The sequence below is a fragment of the Lissotriton helveticus genome, chromosome 12 (assembly GCF_964261635.1).
Source record: "Lissotriton helveticus chromosome 12, aLisHel1.1, whole genome shotgun sequence".
Classification (NCBI taxonomy): Eukaryota; Metazoa; Chordata; class Amphibia; order Caudata; family Salamandridae; genus Lissotriton; species Lissotriton helveticus.
In genome coordinates this window covers 107,603,129-107,616,999 of record NC_136073.1, presented here as the reverse complement: position 1 = coordinate 107,616,999, position 13,871 = coordinate 107,603,129, and positions in this window count along the sequence as shown.

The window sequence follows — 13,871 nt, the reverse complement described above, 5'->3', positions numbered from 1 at the left end:
CATATTTTCCAGTTACGTTACATGAGGACACACTTTCATTTTAGGCACGAGGAAATTAAGTGATTTGCCCAGAATCACAGGAGGTTTTTGGCGTCGTTACCGAGACTCGAACCCAGATCCCCAGGTCTGAGGTCGAGGGCCCTAGCCGTTAGGCTAACTCCTCTCCCCTTTACATTACATTACAATTCTACGTGTCTTACTTTTGAATACCAAGCACCATGCTGTGCAAAATGACAATGTATATGTACATAAGCGGCGTTCATTTGTGTTCACCATACCCCTCGCCGTAAGCAGAACGAATACCGCGAAGCATTGACCGCATCATCCCGCCAGCATAGGCCCATGCACGCACGTACACGACAGCCATTTTAGACACCAAGGCCTCTCTGCCCACTCCCGATAGCCAGCGTCTCTCTCTCCCCCCTCACTCCCCAGCCTCGCAAGCATCCCCGACAGCCCCCGGTCTCTCATGCATCGGCCATAAAACCCTCTCCCTCTGCGCGACCCTGCTCTAAAGGTGACACCCCGCCTGACCGACACCCCCTGCATTCCTCCCGGGAACACCCTTCCCCTCTTCTGATGACCCCCCCCCGGCTACGCCTGGCCTCCCGACCCGGTCCCAAGTCATAAAACAAAGCCTCATGGATGTACCCCCCCCTGGCCCCGCATAGCAAAGCGTGATACACCAACCGAAGTGCCCGATCTTATCGCCTGCCCAACCTTAGATCTGACCACCCCCTCTTGCCCTCGTGTCCTGTTGGAATGTCCGGCTGCAAGATTACAATCACATGTTACATTTGGGAGGGGAAACGACATCCGAACGACTGGTATGGGAATAGGCCTGAAGCTGGGATTCCAAACACGCCTTTTCGTACTTCAAAGTGCCTTTATTGCAATAAGGAATGTTTGTATATCATAAACCTGTGTATAAAAGACGGAGCCTCAGAGAAACTTGTTAGAGCACCTCTTGAAGACATTGTGCGCATGTCCGAAATGACAGGCTCTCCTCATGAGAAATAAAAATCTGTTCTTGCACTCCCGCTTCCAGCGCCCGTCTCTTTATTTGGTAACTGTTCAAGATGGGAACTAAGAGGCGTCTTGTGCCAGCGGCCTGGGCATCGGTTGTAATTTGGGCTGTGAATTCCTCAATTGGCGTCCCAACGCGGGGCCCATCAGCGACATAAGGTCCGGTAAGAGAGGTCCAGACGATGGGGTGAACATCTGAACGATTGGAGTATACCTGCCTTGAGAGGGCCCTCGTCCGGCTGCCGATTGAATGAACTTCACCGATTCCGAACGGACCTCTCTCAAGCGACCTACTGTCCTGACTGGGATCCCACAGGAATGCTGCGGTAAAAACATGGAGTAAGAGAACGATCGGGCGCTGGAAAGGGAAGGCGAATAACTGTCCACACGGTCCGGTCCGGGTAAGGTTAAGTAGGACGTCTTCACGTCTGATAATCGGCATTTAAATACTGGTATTGTTCATTGATTGGTTCATTTAGCCTTGGTTGCTATTTGAAGTATTGGTTCTCTTTGAGACATTCTCTGTTTGCAAACAGCGACGAATAGGAACGTTCCTCTCTCTTTGCAAATAGTGAAGGATAGGTAATGCGGACTTTTGTCCCCCGTTGTAATCCGTCATGCCTATTTTTCTCCCCACTGATTGATTGATTGCTCTGTTGCTCTTTGAGACATTCGCTGTCTACAAACGGGGAAGAATAGGAATATTCTGTCTCCCTTTGCAGATAGTGAAGGGTAGGTAATGCAGACTTTTGTCCCCATTGTAATCCGTCATGCCTATCTTTCTCCCCACTGATTGTTTGTTATCGATTTTTATCGATTATCGCTCTTGAGATATTCCCTGTCTACAAACAGAGAAGAATAGGAATATTCTGTCTCCCTTTGCAGATAGCGAAGGATAGGTAATCCGGACTTTTGTCCCCCGTTGTAATCCGTCATGCCTGTTTTTCTCCCCACTGATTGATTGATTGTCTGGACATTTATTGTCCAAGGAATAGTTCTTTTGAGGTATTCTCTGTTTGCAAATAACGTGGAATAGAAATATTCTGTCTAGTCTTTGCAAGTAGTGAAGGGTAGGTAATGCGGACCTTTGTCCCCCGTTGTAATCTGTCATGCCTATCTACTCCCCACTGATTGGTAAACTAGTTCCACCCGGACCACTTATTAGAGGTAGATCATCTGGCTCAACCGGAGGGCGCCCCTAATAAAAAGGACATACGTAAAATACGAAGTAATCACCGTATCCTGTTAACAGAAACTTTAGCACGAAACGCACTAGAAAAGGAAGGAAAAAGAAATCGAGCAAAATCAGTAGGCCACTGATGAGTTTTTCTTGACTTCGCTAGAAATAAGGAACGTTAGAAATAGCCAGCAATAAGAAACATGAAAGTGGTGAGAGAAGCCAAGCTTGACATCACGGCAGCCACGAGGTAGCTAGGCTCCGCCGCCCCTCACTGCTCCAAGCATGTCTTTCCCACCGCCCGCCACGCCCAATAACGGTAACATAATATAGATACAAGTCAGTAGATGCCTACCCCCATTCCGGAAGCTCCCGAAGTGCAACAGGTCCACGGTTACGCCCATCCGGAAGACGAAGCCTCGACACGTGCAGGGCGGGGCCCGGCTGGCCGCCATCGGCCGGAGAGGTCGTGGGGTGGATGGCCCGGAAATGTACTGGTCTTCCCATCCTCTTCCTCTGGCGCCTTGCAGGCCACGGGGGGGGATGTCTTGCTTATGCCCCCGACCCCCCCCCCCTCTCATCGCCTGGTCCGGCCATCACGAATGTCAGCGGCCGGAGAGGTCGTGGGGGGATGGCCCGAAATGTACTGGTCCTTCCATTCTCCTCTTCTGGCGCCTTGCAGGCCACGGGAGGGGATGTCTTGCTTATGCCTCCGACCCCCCCTCCCTCATCGCCTGGTCCGGCCATCACGAAAGTCAGCGCCGGGAGACGGCGTAGGGTGCACTGGGAGGGAGAGGCGGCGCGGACGAGCCTCTCCCACCTCCCCAGGTGGAGGCCCCTCAGCTGCAACCCCAACGCTCCACTCACCCGACAAGGGTTCGTCCACTGTTGCGGTGCAACACCACGCCCGACAGGTTGGAGTCCGTCTGCCCTTACGACCCAACGACTGCCGGTTGCCGCGGAACTCATAACATGGCGGTCGACTCTGCAAGATTGGGCCTGGCGTGCAAAGATGGCCTGGTCGCTTGTCAGCTTGAAAATGAGTCCCCGTCCAGAGCGTTCTCCCCAGCTTTGAAGATTCTACGAGAACCGCGGGGGCCCCCGACTCCCGCGGGCCCCCCCGATGGGGAATGACTGCCATGATTGCCCGCGGAACGACCAAGACGTAGCCGCGAGACGTTGGCGCTCTCATGCTGGCGCCAGCCTCAGTTTGAATGACCAAAATCCTGCAGACTACCAATTTGATCAGTTCCGGTGGAACACCAGTATGACCCGGTAGGAAAGATTGTTGCCTCCCTCCCCCCTTTGACTGATGGTTCTTATCCGCGGCCCCTTCTGTTGCCCTTTTACGAAACTTTTGGACTGCCGAAAGAGGCTCTGGTCCAACAAGGAGTTGGTGGAGACATTTTGACTATACTTGGACCTGCCTGACCGCACCCAAAATGGCGCCGATACAAATGAAACTCGCAACTCCCTGTTGTGTTTCGGTTGCTCAGCCGTGATATCATGAGATATGTATGCAGTTTTTTTGAAGCGCATGGCGGGAGGGGATGGGTACTGATTGAACATTCGGACAATGAATTGATATTAAGTTCTGACGCGTCATTGATTACCGTATTATTGAAAGTTCGAATTTTCGACACTTATGGTACTTGCCCACAATGAATTTTCGATATGATTTTATTGCACTTGTCGCACCTTTATGAAATCAACGGTCACCGACTCCGTTACGTTTTCCTCAAATAAATATCCCCTCATGTACATTTCCAGTCTGCACCGTGGCCGGCCCACGTGGTTGTAGGCCCGTATTTGTGCGCCAACATTTTCAAATAAAGGTTTTTTTGAAAAGCAAACATAGTTGTAGCACTTAGATTGGTAAGTTTCGAATAAATGGCCACTGTTTCCGATATAAGTAAAATACAGGTGAAATGAAGCAACTCGATTACTTAAAGGTTAAAAAGCAAAGTACACCGAAATATCGCAAATGTGAATGGTCCAGGTTTGTTGTGTGTGTGTTTTTTATATATTTTGGTGCAACGTAAAGCGATCGATAAAGGTCCCGATATTTAGCCTTTACTTTATGTGCCACATGTATCAGGGAAGTTGTTTCAGATGCCCCTAAGCCACTCCGAAGGAATGCCACCTAGCCCCTCTAGTTTCCGTGCCTGATGAACAAAAACGACCCTGTACCACTGTAGACCATCCCTCCTCCTCGAAGGAGAGCACGAGTTCACCCCCACTTTACACTGACTGCCCTTTGTTTTTGACCCTTCCCTACACACGATCCATAATACCCCCCTTGGGCGATCTATGCAATATACAGTCCATCAATAATTATCTCTCCCGCACTACCGGTCCCTCTGGGCTTAAAGCGCCGAGATGAAAGGGACTGCATCCCGCGGAGATAAGTCGAGTATGTGGTAAGTAAAAGCCTTTTCGGGTTTATGCGCGCTGATGTGTTTTAAAACGCTGCCTCCACCCCTTCTTTTTCCCTTCTTTTCTGCAGGTCACATCGGAACGTCGACTAAAGTATGGAGAAGACCTAAGCAACACGCCATGGTTCCGCACGGAAAAATTGTATATTGTCTATGGGGGCTGCCCCTGAGAACGTGACGAATTTGTGTGATATGAATGCACGTGTGGATGCCCTGATGTGTATAGCTCGACTGAATATATGTTGCACCCGTTTGGATTGATAAGAGAAATGTTTTATGTATGACTTAAGTGATGATCAAACGGTCGATGGAATGGGAGAAAGGGGTCTGAACATGGTGCCTATGCACGACGAACAAACAAAGATATAGCACTCCCTTACTTAGAAACGACTGTCTCTCTCTCTCTCTCTCTAAACCCAGCGACTGGGAGGGTGGCCTGAAGCAGAAACTTAACAGGTTATTGCAGTATGACAAAATATGACTCCAACCGGCACCCCAAATAATGCAACCAAGAATGACGTGCACCCATGAGTGAATTCATATGATTACTAAATAGGGAAAGGTTCAGGAATATCCCGGGGTGAGGTTTACCCGAGTACACTCCTCCTGGAAGACTAGGAAAATTGTCAATGTTTAAGATTTACCACCTCCTTCTTGCACCCTCATAGACATGAAACTCAAAGCTGCCCCATTGTTCTCCCGACTGACACCCTCCGTTGCCTCAGCCTGGATACCCATTCGCTAAAAATGATTCGAAGATCCCACCGTGAGTATTAGCCCGACCAGGTTAGTTCCTGAACAATTGACAAAGGTGTAGGTATTTGCAACCGAGACCACCAGCAAAGGCAGTCAGATGAATTAAAGTAGGATACTAAGGATGCGCAGCATGCAGGAAGAAATCTTTTTGGCCAAGCACTGTTCTATGTTTTGTCTTGGATTTTTGCATATGATACATGTACTATTCCCACCCCGCCTGAATTCATGTGTACGTAATGTATGGATCTACGTGGTCCCTCAGCCTGTGTTTCTATATAACTTGACTCCTGTTGTTCTGTGTTGTGTGCGCACTAAATGGCCTATTATTGTACACGTTTTCTCTCTCTCCATGTCGTACGTGTACCGAATAGTTCGTTTAAAATGCGGACGACTCTCTCTCTCTGAGAGTCCCCCTGTTCCCCCTTCCTTTGTGTGGTAACGTTGTGCCCCGCCGGCACAAGCTTAATTGGTTTTCGAACACAAAGGTGTTCGGCAAAATTGACAGCAACTAAAACAATTGTAATTTGCCATATTACTACCTCTCCTTTCTGTAAAATGATGGAACTTGAATTGGCTAAGAAGGAAAGGACAGGTAAGACGACTGATGTCCCCTAATCTGGCCTTTTTATAAGGGGACTATATGTCAGTGGCCTTCTGTTCTCAGTCCGTTAGAAACATAATACCCAATGCTCAGACTGCCCCACCCCTCTGCACCCAAGTACGGATGTCCAAAGCGTCCTCGTTTCTCCCGATTGACCCCAGCTCCATATCCCGAAGTATAACTGATGACCCTGATTAAAACCGTTGCTCCCCGAGAAAAGAATGTTTAGTCTCTGTTCCTCTCTCATGATGATAGAAGACTGCCAGTGCTTGGGTTAGAAAGACGAGTCTCTACCGTAGGATCCGATTTTGAGTTTGATGGAATACGCAGTTGATAAGAGTCTGACTTCTCTCCAATATACGTCATGAATGAACGCCAAATAGACTTAGTACAAACTCAGTAGAAATGCCCGCATACATACTCCATAGTGATAACTTCTGACTGTGACCGATGAACGTATCCCCAACTACTTAAGATTGGGGGCGGAATTGAAATGTATAAATGTCTTCTGCTGCCAGTTCTCTAAAGCTTGTTTTTTTTTTTTAAACTTGTTTTGTACCCATTCAAAGATACACAATCACCGGAGGAGAGGGGCCGGACGTGGCGCACAGCCTAGCCGCAGATCATGAAGCACATGTGACCTCGACCAAAGGTGGAGCCGCAGAGCAACGAGACGCGGGACGAGGCACCACTCTCAAACGCAGGAAATGAAAGGATGGAGGGCTGCTTTGAAGCCCTCTGCTTGCTGACCCACGCGTGCCAGAAGTCCCCGCCCCTTTTAGCCCGATCGATGGGCCTGCCTGCTCGTTATCCTTTGCTCCCTTGGTTTGTCTCAAAGATCTGATCCCACTCCGCCCTCTCTTCCCTCGATTATCCGACAACCCCCCCCTTTTTTTCACATGGATTTTGACTCAGAGAAGAAGAACAGCATTTAGGTAGAATAGGGTTTGCCACAGAAGGAGAAAGAAATGCAGGTGCCCAGCATGAGGCACCCTTGAAATGATTATTTAGAAAACAGGACTGTGTTCTAACAGCAGAGGACAGATCGCACCCTGCAACGTGTAAGGATTGATCCGAGCTGGACCTATAGCTCCACCGCCGGTGCTCAACAGCGCCAACGGAAGAAGAAGAACTACTAGAGCCTACCAGTGATGGCTCGCCGCTAAAAAGACACTGTGGCGAAGACCCCCCCCCCTTTTCCGAACTTTCTACCCCCCCCCCTTCTGACTACTTGCTTGTATTGAACTGAATTCCTCCTTCAACCACTATGTATTGCTTTCAAAATGTTTCATCGGTCACTTTTAACTGTACATTGATACCGCCGGAGAGAGAGTCAGAACATGGTTCCATAATGTGCCGGAACATTTCCTTGATTGACTCCGACTGAGTTGTATACCGATCTCTAGACTCGTATATATATATCACGACAAATGTAAATTCATATGTATTGCACCTCGTCTATCGCATCGACTGCACATGGTTATATGCAATCCGCCAGTATTGACAACGCTATTTCATTGTCTACACATGGCTATATGTACACCCCGTCAGTTATGATAAACACGGAAATGAACTAACTTATGTTAAAAAGCGGCGACTGTGGAAAATGACAATGTATATGTACATAAGCGGCGTTCATTTGTGTTCACCATACCCCTCGCTGTAAGCAGAACGAATACCGTGAAGCATTGACCGCATCATCCCGCCAGCATAGGCCCATGCACGCACGTACACGACAGCCATTTTAGACACCAAGGCCTCTCTGCCCACTCCCGATAGCCAGCGTCTCTCTCTCCCCCCTCACTCCCCAGCCTCGCAAGCATCCCCGACAGCCCCCGGTCTCTCATGCATCGGCCATAAAACCCTCTCCCTCTGCGCGACCCTGCTCTAAAGGTGACACCCCGCCTGACCGACACCCCCTGCATTCCTCCCAGGAACACCCTTCCCCTCTTCTGATGCCACCCCCGGCTACGCCTGGCCTCCCGACCCGGTCCCAAGTCATAAAACAAAGCCTCATGGATGTACCCCCCCCTGGCCCCGCATAGCAAAGCGTGATACACCAACCGAAGTGCCCGATCTTATCGCCTGCCCAACCTTAGATCTGACCACCCCTGTCGCAGGGTTTCTGTTCTCACACAGAACTGTGCACAGAGGAGTGGAACCTCGGCGAATTAGGGTGACCCAAAACACACCTTAGTACCCAACTCACCCCTTACCGAGCTAGCTACAGTGTCTCATTGGACATATCAAACTCCCAATGTTTAGACCAACCAGAACATGAACTTACAGTACCTCAGGGTACGTGGAACTCATGAACACTATTTCGTTATATTGTCATTACAAACCAGAACATGGAGTAAAGAAGACACATGTGCATTTGAAATGTTTATTTACTAATGCCGTCTTCTCAGGCGCAGTATCTTAGATAATACAAGTATACTTATTATCAGTAGCAAAATTACCAGCATAGTTACTAAGACATAAAAAGCGAATGGTGACAGCATGTTAACATACTGTAATGAATAAGAGTTAACAACACTTATATCTCACCCTCCCTAACACATATATTATATTATTAGCTAAGAAGGTCTCTTTGGGTTGTTTTAGGGCGGGCCCATACCTTAGTGTCCTAGCATGAAGGAATCACATCAGCATACACCAGCTCTCTCTGCATGTGCACCGCATCAAGTGTGTTCTATGTGCCTCATGCAAAGCAATATCAATCCCGCCTGAAGCCAGAGTTGGCAAAGGCTGCACTTGTGTTATGACTATGAAGGCGTGGAGATCAGACCTCATAACAATTCCATATCGTGTTGTTCCTGAAACTTCAGCACTCTTCGTGCAGACATAGTTTATTAAGCAAAGCTGATATCAGAGCAATAACATATTATTCTCACATAAACCACGGCAAACTACTAGGTTGAAAGTTAAGTCAATAATTAAGTGTCGTGTGCAGAAGTTGCAAGAATGAAAAATGGCGTTTAAACCTCAAATGTACCTATGCTAACCTAACACGATATAAGGATATTCAGGAGCTACATGACACCCCCCTTGATCCGAGAACGGACTAAGTATGATAACAGAAGTGCCATCACATGAGAGCAGAACCCAACAGTAAACATTAAAAATAAATGCTAAAAAATAGCCCAAAAATATAACGTGGCTCAAGTCAATAGGCAAGGAAATAATAAAAAATGTGACAAATAAGTCAATAAAATCAATGAAATGCTATTGATCAGCACGTCAATCCGAGACAGTGTCTATGACAAAACTGTATATGCAAAGTAAGTAGCCACAGCCTCCAATAGGAAATCACTGTCCTCATCCGAAAACAGATCAGCCACCCAATTCAAAAGTTGAAAAGAACATACGTGTTCTCCCATCACCGGATCCTCTATAACCCTCAGAGGACAGCTCGGTGGGTTTTCAAGAAAACTTAGTTCCAAGAAATTCCGTGCTGCCGACAATATATCCCAGGGACCAATTAGTCCATGTGCCACTGCTAAGGCCATAATCCTCTCGTCAGAACAAACCAACTCGTGAGCAATGATAGGACTCATCAGCTGATTAAAATCGACGTCAGGAGAAACCGGTCCGCAGAGACACAAATCAATGGCCCAATGGAAATCACAGGTCAGGCAGTGAAATACAGGCTGGACACAGGTGAAATAGGAGAATCGAAAAGATAATCCATATGCCGTGCTTAATGTCGCCAACGGCAGTGTGCCATAATATTCAAGCATGCGGTTGCGAAACTGCGTCAGTAGCTGTTGCGCTGGGTCTTGCACAGGAAGGACATCCATATTTAAAAAGACAGAAAACCACTAGAGCGCCAGCTGCTAATGCAAGTAAAAATGGGAACCCTCCAAACAAGGATGAAAAAATAGAATGGAAGAAAGCAGGGATGACTCCAAAAATCTTTGCAAAGGAAGTCACGAGACCACTGCTAACAACTTTAAAAAAATGTGCTAGGCCTTTTGTGGAGGATGCGTTAAAGATAGTTCGAACCATCGCTCCGAAATGCAAAGGCAAATCAGTATTCAAAAGAGCCTGAACTTCTGTACGGGTGTTTGCAATGTGAAGCACGAAAGTTTCACGGGCCGAGCTCAAGGCCACCTCTTTCTGGGACAAAAGAGCCCTTATTCTTGCCATGCCGCTGAATTCTGCTCCCAAGGTTGGTATCTGTGGCCAGATGGAATACTCCCTATGTTCACGTGTGGGAGGATAAAGCACATTTCTGCAGCAAATAACCCGCTCACTTACTGTTACGATGAAAGCTATACCTTTAATTAACCCACAACAGTCCTCATTATTGAGCATTAAATAACTACCATTCTCTAATAATTTAAACGTGGGGATGATAGCAGGAACAGGCGTGCCTTGCAAAACGCAAGCCATATTCGGTCGGTCCCTGTTGCATGAACCGTGTAACTGTATGTGTCTACACATCAAAGAATGATCTGGCGTCTCAGTACACTCCTCCCCAGTCAGATAAACTTCCTGGTCATCCTTAAAACATCTGTATGTGTATGGAAGCAACCAGACTTCATGGAGGAAACCGCTACCTAAAGGCTCATAACGACCTATGGGTACATATTTCATACAATTTGAAAATATATATAAAGCAAAAGGCAGCGTTATCAAACCGTGGATAAGCCACGTTGCAGCAGTGGCTTCTGCCACGGAAAAAGGTAAAGATTCCAACCTTTCAATATGTAACATAGAAAAGGAAGCATCACGCATTGAAAGCAAGCGTTGTTTGTCAGTCAAATTAAACTGTGCAAATAAAGAAGACACGTTCATGTACCCCCAGGGAACTTTACCCATTTTTAGAGTTTGAAGGGTCCATGCAAACTGCATGATTGATCGTAATTGATTCTGACCATGGTATAATACTGACACTTCATCATGCACAATATCGACAACTGACGACACAATATTATCCAATGTGTAAATTCTAGAGGAAAGCACATTAATGCTATTGTCAACAACTGCAAGCACTTTTTCAAGATTCGCTTGATCAATAGCCCTAAGGCGTGTAGCAGCCTCTATTTGTGAAAGTTTCCAAATTTCATTGTAAACCCCCTATAACCACCTTTTCGACCTGCCACTAGCCGGGCCTTTAATGAAATCATTCAAGTCCACGTCTGCATTTAGTTTAGATAGGTAATTCTTAACCGCAGGTAAAGTTGAATGTTTCAGCCAAGTTTGACACAATTTGCCTACAGAATAAGAGGTGACAGTATGACCCAAGTTAAACCGGGGATCAGATCTAACAGTTGTGAAACCGTCAGTTAAATTCAAAAATCTATGTTGGCAAGAATCAGCACTACGGTGCCAAAGCAGCCAACCCCTAGGATTCATACTGGAAATGTTAAAGGAGGAATTAAGAAGTAGAGTCTGTAATTCTCTAATGGACAACTGAGTAAAATTACTCCAACCATCATATTCCTCCAACTTCGGGAAAGAAGGAGCGTTTAACTTTTTAGAAGTAGCCAATCCAAAGCATGTGGTCTGGGAAATCGTTTCATTTAGAAACAACATATGATTCGGGATGAGACATGCACGGTGCAAAGCCTCAGTGCCTTGTACCTGCCAGGCCCTTGAACCCCAAACTGATTTAAGGTCTATTGTACCCTTCCATAACTCATAGCCTCCAGTAACTAATTGATCAAGGAAGGCCTTCGAATACAACAATTTAGTATCGGTAAGTCTAACCTTGGACATTGGCATTTTTTGAAACTTAAAATAAAAGGACTCGGGATTGGACTGATTAAAGTCAGTGAAGTAAGTATACTTTTTCAGAAATGTTTCAGAACTCCCCTGATGAGGCGCTGGGCAATGTTCCCACTGAGTAAAGTTAACAGTATCCCTTCTGGATGATGTTTTGTGTAAGAAGTGATTGCCATAATGTTGGTAACAGAATAATTCACCATAATTAGCAGATTCTAAATATAAATCCTCAGCATCAAATGCCGCATAGTACTGCAAATCAGAAAATAAACTTTCTACAGCATTGACATCCCAGTCATCAGAACGAATGTTTTGTTTCACCACATCCCCCATATTCACTCTAAGTACATTAGGGACATTAACGACATCCGTTGGGCCATGAATCTGAAACCGAACTGCATCCCACACGATTCCATCAAGGACAGGCCATGCTGTGATGTTAACCAAAGTCAAGTCTCTTTTAAATCTGTGTGTAGAATGGGACGAGGAAAGTGGGGCCAAAGTTCCATTCAGATGAGTAATGCAAGTTCTCTCCTCGACATAGTGTCCATTCATGATTTGAAAAAAAGAAAACACAAAACCAATTGACATAAAAAGGTAAACTGAAAAAAGGACCAGCCAAATGTATGTCCAAGGGGGTATCAAAAAATGTTTTTTAAACAGGCTAGCATAAACTGCAAAACGAGAGGGTTTCTTTGAGGCAAGGGAAACAGAGTCAAAAGAAAATCTGGATTCCGTGGCTAAACGTGCTTGCAGGTCAGGTATGGACAAATCAGTGGGGTAGGTATAGTCTATCTCATCAATGTTAGTTCCGGGTAAATTATTTAATAAAGGACTGGAAAGAGCAGGTAATTCGATGGCCACTTCAGGTTCAATATTAGAAGCAGTGGGCTTAACTGAATTTCTCACAATGGAAGGACAGGAAACAGCCGGTGTCATGCTAAGAAGAATCGGCCACTCTGTGTATCTTGACATTGTCAATTGAAATAAACCTGTTTTCCTTACGACCAGGAAGTGGTGGTAAAATGACTGTTCTTGTGCCCTTCACTCCAAGGACAGGAACCGGAGCTCGATAGGAAGGACCAAATTCTTTCTTGTTATCGATCTTCTCTCGAACCAGTTCTCCAACTTGGGGTAGCCAGCCGACTACCGGGATCTGCAACGCATCATCCGATGTGGAGGGCAAATGTTCCTTAGCAAGACTGTCTCTGGTCTTTTGTAGATCCTGTAAAACATTGCAATGTTCATCTGCGTCAAAGGAAGTGGCGCGAACCACACAGTCTAGACCGTCAAGGTCAGGGACGTACATCTTGATGCCAAAGAGCATTTCGTATGGGGTCCACCCACCCAGAGACCTTCTAGGGAGATTATTAAGAGCACGCTGCACGCCATAGAGGTGAGCCAGCCAGTTTCTGCCAGTGCCTATAACTCGGGCTGTCAAAGATTGCTTTAAATCACGGTTCATTCGCTCAACTACACTGTTACCCTCAGGTCTGTAGGGAGACGAAAACTTGACTTGGACCCCGAACGAAGTCATGGCATCCTTATACGCCTTAGAGGCGAAAGCCGGACCCTGATCCGAATGGAAGGTACCACAGGCAAAAATCCCTATAAAGACACGCAAATCTCTAATGACAGTCCGTGAATCAGCGCTGCGATGTGGCCATACCCACACAAAGCGTGTGCATGAGTCAACTGCTACTAAGATGTACTTATACGCAGTATCAGATGAAAAAGGACCGCAGTGATCTAAATAAACACAACCAAGCGGTTTATTAGAAATGTACAACTGAGTCTGTGGCGGACGCGTAGCAGTCGAAGGTTTAATCTGCTGGCATATGTCACAAAGAAGGACATAATCACGCGTCTGTTTGTATAGTCCCCGCCACCAGAAACGTTGTTGTAATTGAGTTACAGTGGCCGAGACACCCGCATGCGCAGACGCCACACCTTCATGTGCCGCTGTAATCAAGTCTGCTCTGCGATCCGAGTTGGGAATCAGCCGCTCCCCAACGTCAGGAATTGTCACAAAAGGAACCTTTTCGGGACTTAAGTGGTATTTGTACTTAGAAGGGAATCCCGCAGGATGTTTACTTCCCTTCTCAGAGGCAGCAACTGCCTCCAAGATGTCGCTATCAATCTT